The sequence below is a fragment of the Heterocephalus glaber genome, unplaced genomic scaffold, assembly GCF_053883595.1.
Source record: "Heterocephalus glaber isolate CG9 unplaced genomic scaffold, H.glaber_assembly_v1.0 deba00000281, whole genome shotgun sequence".
NCBI lineage: Eukaryota > Metazoa > Chordata > Mammalia > Rodentia > Bathyergidae > Heterocephalus > Heterocephalus glaber.
The window spans coordinates 10,857,807-10,878,225 of record NW_028258139.1 but is presented as its reverse complement, the minus strand read 5'-3'; the positions used below and the strand labels follow the sequence as shown (position 1 = coordinate 10,878,225).

Here is a 20,419-nt window from a genome sequence, read left to right as displayed (position 1 = left end):
AAGTTCCAAAAGGGTAGGGGAAGTGGGAAGGGAAGGGAAAGGAAAAATTATAAGAAAAGAAAAAAATGGAAACAAAGTCTGTGTAAATAGGGAAGGGTGGAGGGGGTGAAGGGTGCATTGGTAATGGGGAAAAAGTAAGAATCAAGATACATCATGTACAGGTACAAGCACCCAGTGATAAATGTAAACGAATTGTATACCTAAAATGTACCAATAAAAGAATTTAAGCAAAAAAAAAAAAAAAAAAAAAAAAGAGTTAAGACAGTCCAGAGGGATATAATGTAAAATTTCTCCTCTTCTATTTTTCTGGTTTCATTTATTGTAGATGACCACTGTTAACAGTTTGATATAGATTGTTCTAGCTCTCTTTGCATGTACAAATATTCTTTTGCAAATCTGTCTGCACGTGTGGAATCTTTTAAAAACCTGACTTTTTAAAAGAGTGGTTTTATATTTACAGAAATCTGAGCTGATAGTAGGCAAAGTTTCCACATTGTCCCTTCTTCCCAGTTGCCTGTTACTAACATCTAGCATCACTGTGGTGTATGTTTCAGTTGATGAACCAATATCAGTACTGTTTAGTTTATAATTCACATTTGAGCTCACTTTTTGTGTTGTAGAATTGTTTTTAAAAGATGGAATCAGGGACTGGGGATTTAGCTCAGTGGTTTCATCGCCTGCTGCGCAAGTGCAAGGACCCGAATTTGATCCCTGGTACAAAAAAAAGATGGAATCAGGGCCAGGGATTTAGCTCAGTGGTTCCGGCGCCTGCCTTGAAAGCGCAAGGTCCTGAGTTCGATCTCTGGTACCAAAAAAAAAAAAAAAGATGGAATCAAACCAGTCATTGTTCAGCATAGTGCTTTTTGGTTTTTTTTTTGCCTGTGTGCTTTTTAAAATACAATGGTTTTGGACTTTGTAATGTAAATCTTCTTGATTTATTAATTTTCAGATTAATGACACAAATTTAGCATTTTATTTGGAATGGGAAAAATTGCTTGGAAGTTACTTTCTCTTTTGTGCATTATTTGGGGTTGCCCTTTTGTTTAATTATTTTCAAATTTTGAAACAGGATCTCACTAAATTGCCCAGACTGGGCTCGACCTTGTGATCCTCCTGCCTTACCTTCCTGAGTGCTGGGTTTATAGCTGTGTGCCATCATGCCTTGTACTTTTTCATTTATAAAGTTGCATCTCACACTGCCAGCTGCTTTCTCCAAAGAAAATGTAATATTTTAAGTGGATATTCTGGCTATACCACATCATCATAAAGTTCTGTTTTTCTTCTATTTCTGGATCTGGTAAATGGATTCTTAGTTTTTTGAGAGAACATCTTACTAGGTAGTTTAGGGTGGTTTTGAACTCACTGTGTAGCCCAGGTTGGCCTCTTTTGTGGTAATCCTGCCTCAGTCTCCTGAGTGCTGGGATTACAGGCATGTACCACCATGCCCAGGTCATTTGGTTTTCTTTATCATAAATTCTTTTTGATCTGTCTTTCCAGCTATTGCAGTTGCTAGTCTCATCTCTTTGCCAGACTTAATTTTTTTTTTTTTTTCTTTTCGAGATTGGGGTCTTGCTGTATTGCCCAGGCTGGCCCCCAACTCCTAGGCTCAAGTGATCAGTGATCCTCCTGCCTCCGCCTCCTGAGTAGCTGGCACTACAAGCCTGTGCCCTAGACTTTGGCTTTTTAATGAAGGCTATACATGTTCCAAAATGTAGCTTGCTCCTCATCACTGAATTTCAGTCTATTTACTCCTGGGCTTTCTTGGGGGCAGCACTGAATTTTTTTCTTTAGTTGTGCCAGGTGGATTTTCTGGAAGTCTCCTTGCAGCTTTGGTTCTCTGCTCCTCCATAGGGATACTGTTCAACTTGGAGATTTTTTTCTATTTTTCATTGAAGCATTGGTGCTCATCAACCATCTCCTCACTGATAACCGTGCTTTGTCATCCATTTTTTGTTTGTTTTTAGCATTCTGTTCCTCTTTCTGAACTTTCAGAAGTTATGTTCCTAGAATGTAATCTTTAGCACCTCTTTCTCACTTTTGATTATTTTGAGGCCTCTGTGGATTCAGAAGAATTGATTCAAAGTTGCAGTAAAGTTTCTCATCTTTGTGTGTTTTATGCTCCTGGGCTAGATCTTGAGGAAGTTCTTCATTCATGGCTAGAGGACGTTGAGCTGTTTTATTTATTTTTTAATAACATTGGTTCCTACTGTTATGACTTCCTCCAGAATTCTTGTCTAAGACGACAAAATGGATAGTCAAGAGCAATGATTTAATGATCTCTAGGACTCCTAGGTGATGAAATGCTTGTACAAGAGTGATTGTTACCTTTCTTTGGTGTGTTTGCAGAAACTTGCCCAGAGGCATGGAAGTTAAAAAGCTCATGAAATCCCACTGATCTGGAGATAGGTTCACTGTCATGAATTTCACTTCAGATCTCCTTAGATAGAGCTAAGTGCTTTAGTAGCTTTTATGCAAAACTTTGGGGGTCCTGAATCAAATGAATAGTTGAACAGTTAAACACCTTTATTTTTTCTTTTTCTGTTTCTTGGGCACTTTCATAACCATTTTAACCTTTCTTTTTTTCTTTTTTCTTTTGGCATTTCTTTTCCCTTCTTGCACTAAGAGGTGTCTTGTTGTTTGCTCTTTATCCTAAGGTTCTTTCTTTTTTTAAAAAAAAAAAACAACGAGTTTTAGATTTTTATTTTCTCTTCATTTTTTAATTTTTTGGTACTGGGATCGAACTCAGGTCCTTGCTGCTTGCGTAGCAGGCAGCGAAACCACTGAGCTAAATCCCTGGCCCTCTAAGGTCCTCTCTTTTTTTTTGAGACAGGGTCTCATTATGTGGTTCAGGCTGGGCTTGAAATCACTATTGTAGTCCAGGCTGACTTCGAACTCATGGGGATCCTCAGCCTCAGCCTCCTGAGTGCAGAGGTTACAGGCCTGTGCCACCATGCCTAGCAATCCTCAGGTTCTGTGGCACTATCCTATTTGTTTCTCTTTTTCATATTATTCTACAAAGAATGTCATGGCAGCAACCAGTATCTTGGTGACCTTAGAGAAACATGCAGTTGTGATAGCATTGACAGTATTAGCTTCAATTCAGATGTTTCTTCTGAAGAGGTCAGTCGTCATATCTAGAGTTGGTTTTTTTGTTTATTTGTTTGCTTGTTTGTTTAAAGACAGGGCCTCCTAAGTAGTCCAGGCTGGCCTCGAACTTGGGAGGATCCTCCAGCCTCATCCTCCCAAATGCTAGGATTACAAGTGTGTACCACTATGCCTGCCCCAAAGATATTTTGACTACAGTTGCATTGCTGTCTCTTAATATGGTGTATGTGAAAATCTGTACTATTATATTCATTTGTTTTTGTGGTTTGCACTTATATTCTTGCTGGTAGTCACAATATGAGTAAAGTCTCAGAAGCTTATGCAACAGAAGTTTAAAGAAGAGCTGTAGCAAAGTTGTTGCCTTGATAGGATTCTTATTTTTCAGATAGCTTTGCAAAATGTATTAGAAGATCTAGATTCAAGGCATGACAATTGTAGGAAAGCAGATCCTTCAAGCTCTTGGGGAAAGTTATCTCTGTTCTGGGCAGCAGAGACCAATCTGTGCCATAAATACTATAAATCAAAACTCAATTCTTTGGTGACTTTATTTGGTAATTTGAAAATCTCTACATAGGATTTGGAGTGAATATTACATTGCTGTAAAAACTCTTTTCATGTAGACCAGTGTCTCAGCTTTTTTAGATTTTATAACTGCTGGAGGTTTCTGGGTAGCTAGTTTTTGTTTTTGCTGGATATGTTGGTTGCCAACTATGTCTGCTGTGAGCAGTTCTCAGAAAGCCCATACTTGTCCACTTGTTTCAGCTGTGGTATGGAATTGTATTTCTGGATATGACCAGAAATAGCACTGGGGAGCTTGGCAGGTGCTGGTTGCCATCTTGGCTCATAATTAATGTTTTTGTGTGCATGCTTGTGTGCATGTGTGTGCGTATGTGTGTGTGTGCACTTCGTACTTGGGATTGAACCCAGTGCCCTTGCACTGAGCTACATATCCAGCCTTTTTTTTTGGTGGTGGTGGGGCAACATCTTGCTAAATCACCAAGTTGTCCAGGGTGGGCTCAAATTTGTAATCCTCTTGCCTTAGCTTCCCAGAGTTCTGGGATTACAGGAATGCACCATTACCCCTGGGTTAGTGGTGTGTGTTAAAAATTAATATTTGTGAGTAGCTTTCCTCGTGAGTAGATTACATCTACCCTCCCACCCCTGTGCTGTGATTGAATCCAGGGCCTTAGGCGTAATAAGCATGCACTGTGTCATTGAGCAAAATTCCAAGCCCCTACTCTTCTTTTCTTTTATGATACTGGGGATCGAACTCAGGACCTTGCGCCTGTGAGGCAGGTGAGGTGCCACTGAGCTAAATCCCTGGACCTCTTCTTTTCTTTAGGGTACTCTACTACTACTGAACTACTCAGTTCTTTATTTTTCTTTCTTTGGTACCGGGGATCGAACTTGGGACCTTGCGCTTGCAAGGTAGGCAGCTGCACCACTGAGCTAAATCTCCAGCCCCCTTTATTTTTCATTTTGAGACAGAGTCTTGCTATAAACTTTTGCGGTACTATTACCTTTGCCTCCCTACTGCTGGGATTATAGGCCAGCACCACTATCATTGGGTTGATAGCAGTCTTTTAAAGCTGATTTAGAATTATTTTAGGTGTTTATGCATTTTGTAGTTCTTCCTGGTACTGTCTTAGATGAAGCTGCTCTGTTTGTTCTCTGCTTGGCCCTTAAAAGCATATGATTTTGCTACCCTTTAAATAGAATCTGGGTGACTGCTGAGTAGATTGTACAGTCACTTAAAAGACAGAGGTATGTTTTGAGACATGTTGTTAGATGATTCATTGTTATGTGATCATCACAGAGCGTTTATACAAACCTAGATGGCATAAATTGATCACTTGACATAGCCCTTGGTGCAGTCAAGAGACTCAGTAACAAGGTATATGAGACTGTTGTGGATGTAACAAGGCATATTGTTTTTAAATACATAATAAACTTTTAAAATAAGAGTATGTTGTAATGAGAAAAATGTATAGTATAGTAAATACTTAAACCAGTAATGTACTCATTTATTATGATTATAAGGTAGCATTACCATAAACATATGGCACTATGGCTTTTCAGTAGCTACAAAGTCACTAGGCGATAGGAATTTTTTGTCCATTATACTCTTATGGGACCATTGTTACATATATTTCATTATTGCCTGAAGTGTTATGCAGCACATGGATATATATTTTCTGAGGGTAAGGAAGATACTTTCTTCATATCTGTAAGAAATACTGGTATTTAACAGGTGGTGAGTAAAGAGTCTTTTTAAAACTTAAATTGGGGGGGCCGGGGATGTAGCTCAGTGATGTAGCACCTGCCTGGCAAGCACAAGGCCCTGAGTTCAATTCCTGGTACCCCCCCCCCAAAAAAAACAAACAAAAGCAAAAAACCAAAACAACCTTAAATTGGTTCATGTTCTTTTGAACTTACTGCTGAGTGAAGTGCTTTAACTTTTGTTAAAAATAACCTTTTCAGTCTTTGTGAAATAAGTACCTTTGATACTTAGAAGTTGGAAGTTGAGGAATTGATTAAATAAGGGAGTTTTTCATGTTACTCTTGGTTTTGAATTTTCTGGATTGGAGTATACCAGGCATTAGATGGTGGTGTGTGTGTGTTTTGCTAATGATATAGCTTGATTCACATTGTTATAAGTGTTCAGACAAAAGGAAAAGGCAAGCTAAATTCTGAAAATTGCCAGATTATCTTCAGGGATAGGAAAACACCTGAGGGAGAGGACACTTAAAAGGGTTTTTTTTTTTTTTTTTCCTCGTAGCTGGCCATGGTGGCAGTTTGCCTATAATCTCAGCACTCTTTGAGAAGCTGGGGTAGGAGGATCTTAAGTTTGCACCCAGCCTGGGCAATTTAGCAATTTAATGAGACTGTCTGAAAAAGGGAGAGGGGACTGGGGATATAGCTTAGCGCAGAGGACCTGGGTTCAATCCCCAGTACGACAAAAACATTTTTTTTTTTTAAATGGATAATTATAGGACAACAGAATTTTCTTCATAGCTGTTACATATTCTTGCTAGATGTTTGTATTTTCGTAACATCTATGTACTAGAACACAAAGTATACAAATCACATGCTCTTGAAGAGGCAAAATTAATTAGCTTATTAAATTTTGGCCAAGTAGGCCTTTTTCTTTTGGGTGTGTTTATTGTTAGTATAGTATCTAATTAGTTTTCATTGGCAACATATTCATTTTTTAAAAAGTACACAAATACATGTTTTTATTAGTGCATGTTTATAGTACATAATGATTACATTCATTGTGAGGAATTGGTACATGTCCATAACACATCTTAAATTCTTTTTTCATCCCCTAGCATAGTCACTTTAATCTTGAAATTATAATTCAAGGACACATGCATAGTTGTATTTCTATAAGCACATTTTTTTGGTCAGGGAGGAAGTGGTGGTGGTGGGTGATAATGTTAAGAGAACTTCAGCAGAATGGAACAGGGTTACTTTTTATTTTCTTGAAATTTATTTTATCCCTTTTCATTCTAGAAAAGATTTATGGTAATTTAAAATAAAAGATCCAGAAATAAAGTATGTATAGAAAGGAAAACTTGGAAGAATGAAACATAATGCAGTGGTAACTTGGTACTTGTTAATTGGTTCTGGGATCCACAATGAGTGCCAAAAACATGAGGAGTACCAGTCCAGTTGTTTTGGCTGGAAAGGGTAGGGAGTCACAAGGCTGTGGCCACTAACAAATTCTAGTGGCAAACAAATTACAACTCCTGGGACAAAAGTTTTGCATCAGAATGTGTTGAGTACTGTGCCAACGTTTGAGTTCTTTTACCAAGTGGAAGCATAATTCACCAATTAATAAAAATTTTGTTTGCTTGGCAGCAACGGGAAAAGTGGAAAATAGTCTAAAATAGCACTAAACTAGCAAAAGGAACAGGATGAATTTTTGCAGTTCTGAGGATTGAACCCAGGGCTTCCACATGAACTACATCTTCAGCTCTTTTTTTTAATTTTGAGGTAGAATCTTGCTAAATTGCTAAATTACCCATACTGGGCTTCAACTTGCCATCCTTCTGCCTCAGCCTTACAGAGTCCTGGGATTACATGGATGCCACCATGCCTAGCTGCCTAGCTTAGATGTGTTTTATTTGGCTAACAGGTTAAAAAAATATTTTAAAGTATAGGAAACTACAGACCAAGATAATTGACATTCATATAGCCACCATAAAGCTGTAGCAAAATCTTAGTCAAACATCACCCCCCCACCCCCAGTAATGGGGATTGAATTCAGGGCCATGTGAGACAGGGTCACACTGAATTGTTAAATTGCCCAGTCTCATGATCATCCTGCATAATCTTCTTGTGTCTGCCTTCCAGAGTGCTGGGATAATAGGCATCCACTATCATGCCTAGTGTATTCTAGTGTATTTTAAAGAAAAAAAAATTTCATGTACATTGAAGTATCTTTTTGTATTATTATGTTTTATTTTCTTCACAGAACTATTATCCTGAATTTGGTGTTGATTATTCCTGTTGCCTATTTTTATAGAACTAATACATAGACAACATTCACAAACAAATTATGGTATTATTTTGCATATTTTCAAACTTGATGTAATTGATATTCTATTCCGAAATTTGTTTTTCATGAAACATTTTTTAAATTGATATGAAACTAGTGATATTTTTTATGTTTTTTAGAGAGGCTGAAATGGAACCCAGGGACTTGGGCATCCTGAGCTTGTGCTCCACTACTAGGCTACATCCCCAGCCCTGCAAGTATTTTACTTCATGTTGTTACCCATTAAGGGGTTGTGAAATCAATTTAGGGATTAAAGTAGGAAAAATAAGCATCAGCTTGTATTGCAGGCAGTAGAGATAAGATGTTTGGTGAAATTTTTATTTCTGTGTGTATGTATGGCTTATTACCTCTAGGGTAAATTTCTCTGAAGTGTAGTTATTGAAGTGAAAGTTTTGGATGTTATGGGAATTTTTAGATGTATTGAAAATTGTCTAATTGTTGCCCAAAATTGTATCACTTTGCATTTTTTAACACCAGAATATGAAGATTGCATTCTCTAAATCCTTATGATTCAATATGGTCAGATTTTTTTTAGATTCTTACAAATCAGATGAATGTGAAATGGTATCACATTGTTTTAATTTCTATTTTTTTTATTAATTGTATGACTCAGCAAGTTTTCAAATCATGGCTGTCTATTCAGTTTTCTGTTTCTTGAAATGACTGTTCTTTTCCTCTCATAACCAATTAGGTTGCCCTTCTAAACTGATTTTATTATATATTCTAATTACATCTGTAAAGTGAATTGCAGATATCTTCTCAGTCTGTGTGGCTTATCTGTTAACTTTTCATATGATTTTGTTGAATTAAAATGATTATCAAATCTGTCACTTTTTCCTTATTGGTTTGTGTCCTTTTATTTCATACTCCAAAGTCATTCAGATTCTGATTTTTTTCGGTTTTAGAAATTTCTAAATATTTAAGTCTTAAGTCTGCCTAAATTTTTTTTTGTTTGTGTAGGATGTGAGGTAGAGATCTAATTTAATTTTTATGTGCATATCTAATTACCACAGCATGTTAACAGAATGCTTAAAAGTTTTGAATTGTAATTCTTTTAAGCAGGACATAGTTTCTAGTTCAGTATGATGACAGCTTTTTTTTATATTGTTTTACACGTTTAAGTTTGTGATGTCTGGGCCAGAGTAATGTGATTGGTGGATTACTTGATCCAGAAATAGAACCTAGAAGAATGGGTAAATGTAGAGTGTATCCTGTAGTTCTTACTCCAAGGTCATTTCTCTTAACTACTTTCTTTCTAAAGCCGAAGTTTGGTTGCAGAAAGTTTTGAGATTAATGACAAATAAGATTGCTTGATCCTTAGTATTTCTAGTTACTATTCACAGACCTTTGTTTGTTTGTTTTTTTGGTACTGGGGATGAACCCGGGACCTTGGGCTTGCAAGCCAGGTGCTGGAACCACAGAGCTAAAACCCCAGCCTTATTCACAGACCTTTGAAACTAGATAAGCAGGAGGTCAGTTGATATCTTGAGCTAAAACAGATGATTTATGGAAGGAGATCTTTGCATGTTTTATATATTTTGGTTCAGTGTGAATAAACAAATGAAAACTTATTTATCTTAGATTTTTCAAGATTTCTCTAATATTCAGGACTGTTGTTTTTGCATTTTTTGTACTAATCTTTGTTTTAGAAGCAATACTCAGTCACTATATAGATCTTGAGAAATGGGAATGACCATTGTAATATGATTTTAAGAGTGTCATAAAGATTTTTCCCCTTTAAAAACATTGTGCTGTTGGCCGGGGATTTAGCCCAGTGGCGCTGCGCTTGCCTGGCAGGTGCAAGGTCCTGAGTTCCATCCCGGTACTGAAAAAAACCAAAAAACCCACATAGAACAAAACATTGTGTTTTTTAGTCCTGACCATAACTAGTAGCAATAATGTACTGTTTGTGCCGTTAATGATGGTGGTGGTAGAAGCATGGACTTTGGAGTCAGATACAGATTTTTCCACTTAACACTTAAGGCATCCAATTCCCCAACCCCCCAACCCGCCCCGCCCCCGCCTGCCCTTTCATTGAGTTGGAGCCTTAGCCCTTTTTATTTTTTCGTGTTGAGACAAGGTCTTGCTCAGTTGTCCAGGCTGGGCTAAAACTTGTAATTCTCCTGCCTCAACCTTCCAGAGTGCTGAGATACCAGGTATGCACCACCACATCTGACTTGCTTTGTGTTTTTGAGACAGTCTCTGTTTTTCAGCCCAGGCTGGTCTATTTCAAACTAGTGATATTCCTGCCTCAGCCTCCCAAGTGCTGGGATTATAGGTGTGTGGAATTTCAGTTCTATATTGAGTATGTAGATAGTTTCGGAGAGAACTGTTATCTTAACAATATTGAGTCAGTTTCTGAAAATGTGTATCTGTTTATAAGTTTCTTTAATTTCAGCAGTGTTTGATAATTTTCAGTGTAGTAGTGGTGGATATCTTTGATTAGGATTTGTTTCTAATTATTTTAGGTGCTACAGTAAATGAGAATTTTAAAAAATTTCATTTTTTTTCAGTTTGTTGCTTGTATGTAGATCACAGTTGATTAGTGCTCTGTCTAGTATGCAGAAATCCTTTGATGAGTAGTCAGATAAATTTAATTTGTTCTCATCTAGCTCTCTGGGCAAAAGAACCATATAAAATTTAAAAAGATAAAAATTTAATTTGGTTACAGATTTGGACAACTATATGCCTTATTTTAAATTTTCTTAATTGCAAACAAAAATATGTTTGGATTTTTGGAGAAGTGCAGTAATGGAGATTTTTGTTTGGTCCCACTGTGAATTCTAGCCTGCCCTTGAGCTCATTGTGTAGCGTAGGCTGCCCTCAAACTTGAGATCCTCCTGCCTCAGTGAGGATCTGTCAATAAATTAGAGGATGTAGTTGTAGAAAAGCAGAATTTAAAATGGTACAGTAATATTCATTGTTTATATTAAATATATTATCTTTAGATGTAAGTAAGTAGAAAAAGTGCTTGAGTAGTGTGATTCAAAAGAGGAATCTTGTTTTCATTTGAATACATTTGGCCTATATATATGTCTATTACTGGCTTAACTTTTATTTTGTGTGTACCATTGAATGATTTACTGTTTCCCAGACAAACGCAATATGTGGGCCCTGTGTAGCTATCCTCTCTTCTTTAAGCTATGCCCTTAATACTGTTTTTGCTCAGCCTGCCTAGAACACTGTGTTTTCACAGAGTTTTGTGATAGTTGGTGCCAAAACATGGTACAAAGGTAAGGAAAATTGTCTTCTAAGCTTTGCAGATTTGACTATTTGTATTTAGTGTAAGGGAGATTATATTACTTTGGGTATGGTACTCAGAGAAGTGCAATTCACATAATAGAATAAGATATCCACTGAAAATAAGCCCTATTTTGTCTTTTGGAGCAAAAATAAATATAAGACCCAGTTTTATTTTGGGTGAAATCACCCAGTAAGGATTAAAGAGATAATCCTTGGGGAATGTCCTTTGTATTTTTTTTTTTGTACTGGGGATCGAACTCAGGACCTTGGGCTTTTGAGGCAGGCGGCGGCACCACTGAGCTAAATCCTTGGCTCCTTTGTATGTTTTAAGCAACGCATGTTAGCTGCTCCTGTCATCATTGTTGTCATCATCCAGCAAAGGTTTCTGAGCTCCTACTTTGCATCTTAAGTCACGTTTGGTGCTGGGATACAAAAATGAATTCTAAGCCAGGCTTGGTGGCATGCATCTGTAATCCCAACACAAACCATAACCAAAACCAAAACCAGCAAATCTCAACACATTAAATATATCAATAACTTTTAGGCTTTCTTTTGATTCTTATCAGTGTATATGAGATGTTTATTTTTATACCTTTACATAAATAAAAAAACTAACTTGTATGTCTTCACCTTTACAAGTACATTTCAACTAATTAGAAACTAGACATTTTTTTTTTTTTCAGTACTGTGTATTGAACCCAGGGCTTTATGCATGCTAGTAGGCAAGCATTCTGCCACTGAACTACATTCCCAGCCTTATTTAGAAACTTAAAAAAACAAAAACCAAAAAACAGAAGTATATCTTACATTATATACTTTAGTTTGAGTAAAGTGTAGTGTAGTGGTCCACAAACCTTGACCGGATCATCAGAATTACTTGGACAGTTTTTAAAAACCGATTCCTGCCTTCCCAAAACCAAAACCAAAAACCTGAAGGGATCAGAATTTCTGATGGCAAGATTTAGGAATTGTATTTATGTATGTATGTATGTATGTATGTATGTATTTATTTATTTTTGGTACTAGGGATCGAACTCTGGTCCTTGGCGAAACCACTGAGCTAAATCCCCAGCCCAGAAATCTTTTTAGAAAGATCTCGGGATACTTGTTGATTAGATAGCTTTGGGAACTACTGACTAAATTCAGTGACTATCTTGTTATGCCAAGCTATTATTGTGCATATCTTACTTGGTGTGGAGTATGCAAACTAAACTAAAGCTTGGCAATGATCTGAAGGCTTTTTGGATAGTTTCAATCTCATGGGATTTATTCTGGGACTAACATGTTGGCAGAAGTGGTTATATCAAGAAGTTATTTTAAGTCTGGTGTGGTGGCTGTCCTTGTAATCAGAGCACTTTGGGAGGTCCAGGCAAGAGGAATACAAGTTGGAGTCCAGTTTGGGCCATTTAGGGATTCAGTGAGAGCCAGTCTCATAATAAAAAAATAGAAAAAACACTGGGGATGAAGCTTCAGGCAAAGAAAGGCCCGAGGTTCAGTCTCCAGTAGCCCAAAAAATAAGAACCAAAAACTATTTTATATCAATTTATGAAAGACAGAAATAGATAAAATAAAAACTTGGCTTATTTAAAATTATATCAAAGGTTGAAATCCAGTAACTCCTTTGGAGAATCTCAATAAAATAAGGAACTGATAAGAAAATACAAATCATGAGGCTAATTATGTTATTTAAAAAAGAAAAAATCATTAGAATTAAAAATAGCAAAAATTGAGATATTTAAGAGAAACTTTATTATAGGGATACATGCTGGTGTCTAGTATGTTTTCTTTTTTTTTGGTACCGGGGATTGCGCTTGTGAGGCAGGCACCAGAACCACTGAGCTAAATCCCTGGCCCTGGTGTCTAGTATGTTAGTCACAGTTTTAACTCGTTTACGCTGGATTGGAATTTTTTGAATTTTTGCATAAAATTCATATATGTTACATAGAAAAATTAAAGGAACAAGAATCTGAAAAGAACACATTATGTTCCATTGTTATGGGCATCGAAAAGTTCAGTGTATATGTTATATAGCAAATATCAATAATTGTAAAGAGTAATTGTTATTTAAAAAATTTTACAGATATTGTTTTTAATTTTAAGCTTCTTTTTTTAGGTAGGACATACAAGAACTTGGTAGATTCCAGAAAGACTACAGGAAATAAATAGAAATTAAAAACTGGACCCTGTATGTGAAAGTTAAATGAATAGGAGTTATTCAACCTGGATTAGTCAGCGTTGAATTAATACTGTTGACTTGCAGCAAGCCAGTAAATATCACCCTTATTTATGGAGAATTGAAGGAAGAGTCTTGACAGATTCAGCCTATTACTAACCATTTGCTGTAATCCAAGCTACTCTGGAGGCTGAGGCAGGAGGATCGATAAAGGACAGCTTGGGTAACTTAGACTCTGTCTCAAAAGGGCTACTGATGTAGGTCAGTGGTGGAGGTCTCCTTTCCACCCTCTGTTCTGGAAAGAAAGAAGGAAAAAATATTTGAAGAAAGTTTCTATCTGTGGAGACCTTTAAGAATGTATTGAGGCTAGGTGTGGTAGTATATGCTTGTAATTAGCATTTTGGGAGGCTGAGGCAAGAAAGTCGCAAGTTTGGGCCCAATATGTGCAAGTTAGTGAGACCTTGTCTTAAAATAAAAAATGCGCCGTGGAGCCCTAGCCGTGCTACTGTTCTGCCCCGGCTGTGAGAACGGGCTCGTGGAGGAGGGGCAGTGCTGTCTCCGCTTTGCCTGCAACACGTGCCCCTACGTGCACAACATCACCCGCAAGGTAACAAACCGGGAGTATCCAAAGCTGAAAGAAGTGGATGATGTACTTGGAGGATCAGCAGCCTGGGAGAATGTTGACTCTACTGCAGAACCGTGTCCCAAATGCGAACATCCTCGTGCCTACTTCATGCAGCTTCAGACCCACTCTGCAGATGAGCTGATGACCACCTTCTACAAGTGTGGACACCGCTGGAGGGATTAGGCTGGTGCAGCTGCCTCAGTATCTGCTGGGAGTGGGAATTGTGTGTCCTGGGGGTGTTTATCAGTATAGTGAGAAGCTGACCCTTTTGGGGTAAGGGCCAGTGTGTCAGGAAATGTGGGCATCTGCCAGTTAGAGTTAGTGAAGTCATTAATGCCCAGGGAGTTTTTGTGTGTGGGGAGGAGACCTGAAAAGAAGTACACTCAGTTTACAGTCTTGTTCCTTCATCTTTTACATTTACTGGGTGGTTGACATTTCTTTACCACCATCCAACAGTCTGCACTGTTTGTACAATGTAGCACACTAAATAGCCCTAAGTATTTAACTTATTTAATCAAAATTTATTCTAAACTTGCAAGGTCCCTAGTTTGATTCCCAGTACCCCCCCCAAAATTTATTCTGAATATTTCATAAAAAATGAAAGCTAATACTGTCGTTTCGTTGTTGTTGTTTTAAGACTGGGGATTAAACCCAGAGACACTGTAGCACTGAGCTAATATACACCCAGCCCATTTTTTTTTTTTTTTTTTGGTACGGGGGATCGAACTCAGGTCCTTGTGCTTGCAGAGGAGGTGGCGAAACCACTGAGCTAAATCCCCGCCCCCTACCCAGCCCGTTTTTAATTTTGAGTCTAGGTGAGGCTCAAAGTTATAGTCCTTCTGTGTTAGCCTCCCAGATTGCTAGGATTATAGGAATGGGCCACCATGCCAAGCTAGCATCACTACTCTTGGGCTTTGGGGCTCTTAGTAAAATAGGGATTGCTTGAACACAGGCATAGGGACATGAGGACAGTTGATCTGATAACTGAGACAGCCACTGAGTTACTCATGGGTGAGAGTAGTGTAAAACATGACATTCTGGATGGAGAATATTCACATCCCAGGCAGGATGGAGGGAACACCATAAGATTTCATCAAGCAGTTCAAATGGTGTGCAATTTAAAACTTATGAATTGTTCTGGATGTGGTGGCACATTCCTATAACCCCCAGCTCCATGGGAGGGTGAGGTAGGAGAATCCCAGGTTCAAGGTCAGCCTGGGCAACTTTGAGAGACCCTATCCTAACACAGATAATAACAAAAATAACTCCTGAATTGTTTATTTTTGGGATTTTCCGTTTAACATTTTCCAAGCATGAAATCTTGGAAAGCAGAGCTGTAAATAGTTGGAAGACTACTGTATGTGCATTTTAAAACTGCTAAGAGTAAACTTTGAATATTCTCACCACACACACAAAAAATTTAAAAACAGGGCTGGGGATGTAACTCAGCGTGAAGCCCCTGGTTTCAGTCCCCAGTACCACCAAAAAAAAGGTATTGAATGATTTTCATTTGGGTAATATAAGGGATTTAACCCAACACATATTTAAAAGTCATCATGTTGGGTTCACTTCATTTTACTGTGTAATGAAATAAAGTACTGTACAGTATTGCTTATATAGTTTATTATTTATAGACTTTTTCCAGTTCTATCATTTAAGTTAGGGCTTCAGGCATCTATTTTAAAAGTTACAGTTTACTATTTATACTTTACTATTTATTTCTTTTGTGCTGTAATTACCTTCTCTCTTCCACATTAAAAATGGCAAAAGGAAATGCAGAAATTTAAGATATCATGATACTAAAGTGGCTAATAATACCTATTTGTCATCAGCTTTCCTAAGCTGACTTCTGAATATTCCAATGTGACAACCATCCCTTGGGGTGTAGTTGCTTGTTGTAAGGCTAGGCTTTCTCGTAAGTGATCCCTCTCTGCTCTCTAGCCTCATAGGCCATGATTGAAGTTCATGCTTGGTGGTTTGCCTATATTAGTTTATTCATTCTTTTGTTTTGTTTTGCTTTTTTGCTACTGGGGATTGAACTCAGGATCTTGCGCTTGCAAGGCAGGTGGCAAGTTTATTCTTTATAACCACATAGGAAGTAGAGATTGTTAACCTTCCTACAGATTACTGTCTGCCATAGACCTTTGAAGTTGTTAAAAATTAAATTATTCTTTAAATTCCAAGGGCCAGTAATGGTATGCCTCTTGTATTAATGAGGATGTGGGGAGTGGGTTGTAGTAGTTTACTGTCTCGTGGCGTCACTTTTCTGTTCTGCAGTTGCATTACTCACTGGTAGAGAACAGGCTACAAAATAATGTATTGTGGTTTTATAGGTCTCTCCCAATTAAGGTGAAAGTAGCCAGTTTCAGAGTGACTTAAAAGTTGTACCTTGGAATCTTTACTTATTATTCCACAATGAAGTATGTATTTAAAGCTAGTGTCAGGTACATGCTTTTTTTTTTTTGGTACCAGGTATCAAACTCAGGACCTTGCGCTTGTGGGGCAGGTGGTGGCACCACTGATCTAAATGTCTGGCCCAGGTACATGCTTTTCTTTGATTGGACATCTCAGTAGGACAAAATATTCTATGTGGAGGTATCAGTATGTTGTGTTCCTCATTACCTCTTCATAATTACCTCAATGAAGTATAGTAGAAATAAATCTGAATCAACTAGTAATGGAATGGACTTTTTTTTTTTTTTAGGATGAATAATTTATTTGAGCAGTAGGACCAGAAAAGATGTTAAAGATACCAGATTTTTGCTTGAATAATAGTTAATTTTTCTTTAATCTTTATGAAAAGAAGTACCAGCTACATTAGCCTACCTGGTACCCTACCCTGCCTTTATAGAACCTTGTAAGATTTCCATCACATTAACTCAAGGAAAAAGATTGAGTCTCTCTCTTTTTTTTTTTTTGGTACCAGGGATCAAACTCAGGTCCTTGCCGCTTGCGCAGCAGGCGGCGAAACCACTGAGCTAAATCCCCGGCCCAGGATTGAGTCTCTTAACATTTAAAAAGCTGTGCAGAGATGGGAAAGGGGCACAAATGGCAGAGCTCTTTTGGGTGCTAGAATGTAGTTTCTTGCTGCTTACACAAATTATATTTTGTGAACTCTGAGGATTTTTGTGTATTTTTTACTTAAAAAGTTTATTAAACAAAGAATATAGTATAATTTCCTGAAATGCATCCTTAACTATTTTACTACCTGTTTTTTTCATTATTTATGTAAGTTGTCTATTCTGTGGGCTCTCTTAAGCAAGCTTTTTAAAAAAATATTGAGTGATTTATTTGTTTATTTATTTATTTATTTATTTATTTTTGAGACAAGGTCTCGATTTGTAGTTCAGGCTGGCCCTGAACTCACTTTGTAGCCCAGGCTAGCCTCGAACTTGTGGTGATCCTCCTACTTCTGCCTCCCAAGTGCTGGGATTACAGGCATGGGCCACCACGCCCAGCTAATATTGAGTGTTTAAGCCAGGGCCTTCATACTGAGCTATATCCTTAGCCCTTTTTAAAATTTAAATTTTGATAAACATTTCTTAAAATTTAATAAATACTGATATTTCTCATTGTAAACTTATTAGGATTAATCTGCATTGTCTGATATCATACACCATGGTAGCCTCTGGATAACTCCATTGTAAAAGAATAAGCATGATAAAGATAATGTCTTAATATTACTAATTTTGACCTGATATACCTCCTGGAAAGGTTTGAGGCCCTCTTATAGGTCTTTAGACTGCATTTGTGTGTGTGTGTGTGAGTGTGGTACTAGGGGTTAAAGTCATAGCCTTGAGCATGCTAGGCAAATGCTTTGCTGCTGAGGTACAACCCCATTTCTTTAAACAATTTTTATTTTCAGACAGGCTCTTGTTAAGTTGCCCAGGCTGGCTGTAAACTTGAGATCCTCCTGTCTCAGCCTCCTCAGTATCTGAAATCATAGGCGTATACTACCACACAGGCTTAGATGCACTTTGTGAACCTAACGTGTTAGCCAGTGACCAATTTCAAAGTCGGTTTATGTATTAGTTTCCTAGTAAGGTATAAATTATACACATATAGTGATTTAAAACACCAGTCTTACCCTTTCCTCTGTAATCCAAGCAGAAATACTTGGAATTGCCCATTGTGTTGTAACTATTTTTGTTGTTGTTGTTGTGATTGGTAGCAGTCTTGGAGCTATGTTTTTCTAGTTTCAGGTTAATTTGATTTTTTTAAAATTATGTGTCCAGAGAAGACCATGAGCAGTATGAATTGGAAAACCATAGTCATTGTTATGGCTTGTGTCTAGATGTCCCCCCAAAGCCTCATTCATGTGGTCATAGGTGGGGCTTTTCAGAGGTGGCTGCACCTAGAGTGTGTGATGCTGGGATCAAGGGTGTGTGATTACTAAATTAGTCCACTGATGAGTTTGGCATAGTTCTAGGTGTGGGTAATGGGAAGGCCCATACTGGATGGAGTGCTACCTGCCCTAAGAGTGTGTAGCCTGCATGGAATATGAGGGACAGGAGAAGGGCTGCTGTCACTTGTGCTTTACTTCTTCATTACTTTGCTGTGCTGCCTTCTGCCTGCCATGAACTTCCTCTGTGGTGCCCCTCTGCCTCCCTGCCTTGGAGCCAGCCAACGATGAACTGAAACCTCTATAAACTGTGAGCTAAATAAACCTTTCCTCCTTTAACTTTGGGTGTTGGGTATTTTGTCTCAGCAGTGTGAGAAGTAACTAAGACAGTCATTAATTTTGTCATTTCATCACCTTATAAATTAGTGTTTAAATAGCATGTTAAATCTCAACTCAGTCATGAGATAGAATACCCAAGGAAGAGAACTTTCCACTCCTACTGCTGCTTGAAAATGAGATCTTCCTGGAGAAGCAGGACTGGGGTTCACCGCTCTGGTGATGACTTAGTGGAACTTGGTGGTAATGCCCCCTCTGGAGTTTGCTGAAAATATACCCTTTATGGTACTGGGGAAAGTCACGGGACTCTGCCAAATTAGCATACCAGAAAACAAAGTCCTTTTTTCTTCTGCATCTCTGCAGTGCCTGTTACTGACAAAACGTAACATCTTGGCGCCTGATAGAGGGAAATATTTGAAGGGCCTGGATCATTTTCAAAGTTTAGGCAAAAGGATGGAATTTGAAGTGGAGAGACAGTAAGTAAATAATTGGCATAGTTCATTTCCTTGATAACTTTCATTACACTCTTCTACATATCACATGATGATTAAGAAGAAAGTACAGATTTGTGAATTTTTTCAAAGGTGGAAACTTTAGCAGTCACCATTTTTTGAAATATACTATGAAATGTACAATGTCATTTTGCATTGTTTTTTGTTTGGTGTAATACTTGTGTGGAACTTGATAGATTAACAACATTCTTTTCAGAGTAAAAGCTAGAAACAGACTGCAAAGTGGTTTTGTGTTGGTTTACTTCAAAAGTCTTAGATTTTTCAAGTTTCTTTACATGTGGCAGTAAAAATTCACAAATAAGAGTAACTTTTCATGTGTTTAATCAGTCACTCCAGAGTTCTAGAGGTGTTCAATTTGAATTTGATTTTTTGAGTGGTAAAATTGAGTAGATATTTAAAATTTATTGGTAGTTATAGAACAGATTTAAACACTATTTTATTTTATTCATTTATTTTTTTGGTACTGGGGATCGAATTTGGGTCCTTGCACTTGGGAGGCAGGCGATGGAACCACTGAGCTAAATTCCCAGCCCCTTGTTTTCCCTTTTTTGAGGCAGGGTTTTGCTATGTAGCCCAGGCTGGCCTGAAACTTGCAGTGATCCTCCTGCCTCAGCTCCCTGAGTGCTGGGATTACATGCATGTGCCAGCATTCCTGGTTTAAACAGATTTTAGTTCTTTAAATTTCTATCTGTTTTTTAGTTTCCTATGTGCTGTAGTAACAAATTATACAAATTTAGTGATTTAAAACAATTCATTGTAGTTCTGTGGGTCAAAGACTCGACCTGGGTCTCATTGGACTAAAATTAAATTGTTAGCAGGGTTGAGTTCTGTTCTAGAGGTTGTATGGAGAGAATCTGTTACTGTGCTTTTTCCAGTTTTTAGAAGCCCCTTCCTCCTGCAGTGTTGTAATGCTCTGTGCCTTTCATTTGTACTCATGTCTGTCTCTGACTCTGAACTTGTCTATTTCCTTCATTTTTAAGGATGCTTGTGATTATATTATCCTGGATAACCTAGGATAGTCCGTTTACCTCATTAACAATATTAATTACATCTGTGTCCTCCTTTATAAATGTAATAATATTTGTAAGATATTCATGAGTATAGCACATGGATGTTTCTGGTAGACCATTACTCAGTAAACTACAATTTACTTACCTTACAGTTCTTTTAAAAGAAGAGAACATTTGAGGTCTGATTTGGCAAACTTAAAAGGAAATCAGCTTTTGTTTCTTAGGCATTTTTTTGTTTTAGTTTTTGGTTCTGTTTCTGAGGTATTTCTAGATGGGAAATTTTGTTCTGTAGAAATACTGGTATGGGGCAGGGATTTAGCTCAGTGGTTCCGCCACCTGCCTTACAAGCAGAAGGACCTGAGTTTGATCCCTGGTACCAGGGAAAAAAAAAATACTGGTATGCCATTGAGTTTCTCACTGAGGGAGGGGTGATTTTTCTAAATGCCTTTTGTGTTATTCTTTTACCTTAGGTTGTAAATAGGGCCCAGAATTTGTTTTAGAGTTAAAGG

At 37.6% G+C, this 20,419-nt stretch overlaps 1 protein-coding gene and 2 pseudogenes across 11 annotated transcripts in view; 2 read left to right on the top strand and 1 right to left on the bottom strand.

Moving 5' to 3' along the window:
• The window catches only part of Adipor2 (adiponectin receptor 2), a 74,063-nt gene that overhangs the window by 2,692 nt on the left and 50,952 nt on the right, over nucleotides 1-20,419 (top strand). For 2 of the 11 annotated variants that reach the window (XM_087182652.1, XM_021249805.2), the window contains exon 2: nucleotides 7,789-7,862. The exons of 2 other annotated variants lie outside the window; for them this stretch is intronic. The gene's annotated coding sequence lies outside the window, so the exon portion shown is untranslated. Of the gene's footprint in view, nucleotides 1-7,788; nucleotides 7,867-9,719; nucleotides 9,948-13,521; nucleotides 13,693-18,745; nucleotides 18,865-20,419 lie in introns of those variants that run through there. 7 more of the 11 variants (XM_087182662.1, XM_087182671.1, XM_087182686.1 and 4 more) reach the window with 7 other exon arrangements.
• LOC101706309 (protein SDA1 homolog) lies at nucleotides 1,742-3,940 on the bottom strand (annotated as a pseudogene).
• Nucleotides 13,564-16,430, top strand: LOC147830219 (DNA-directed RNA polymerase III subunit RPC10 pseudogene; annotated as a pseudogene).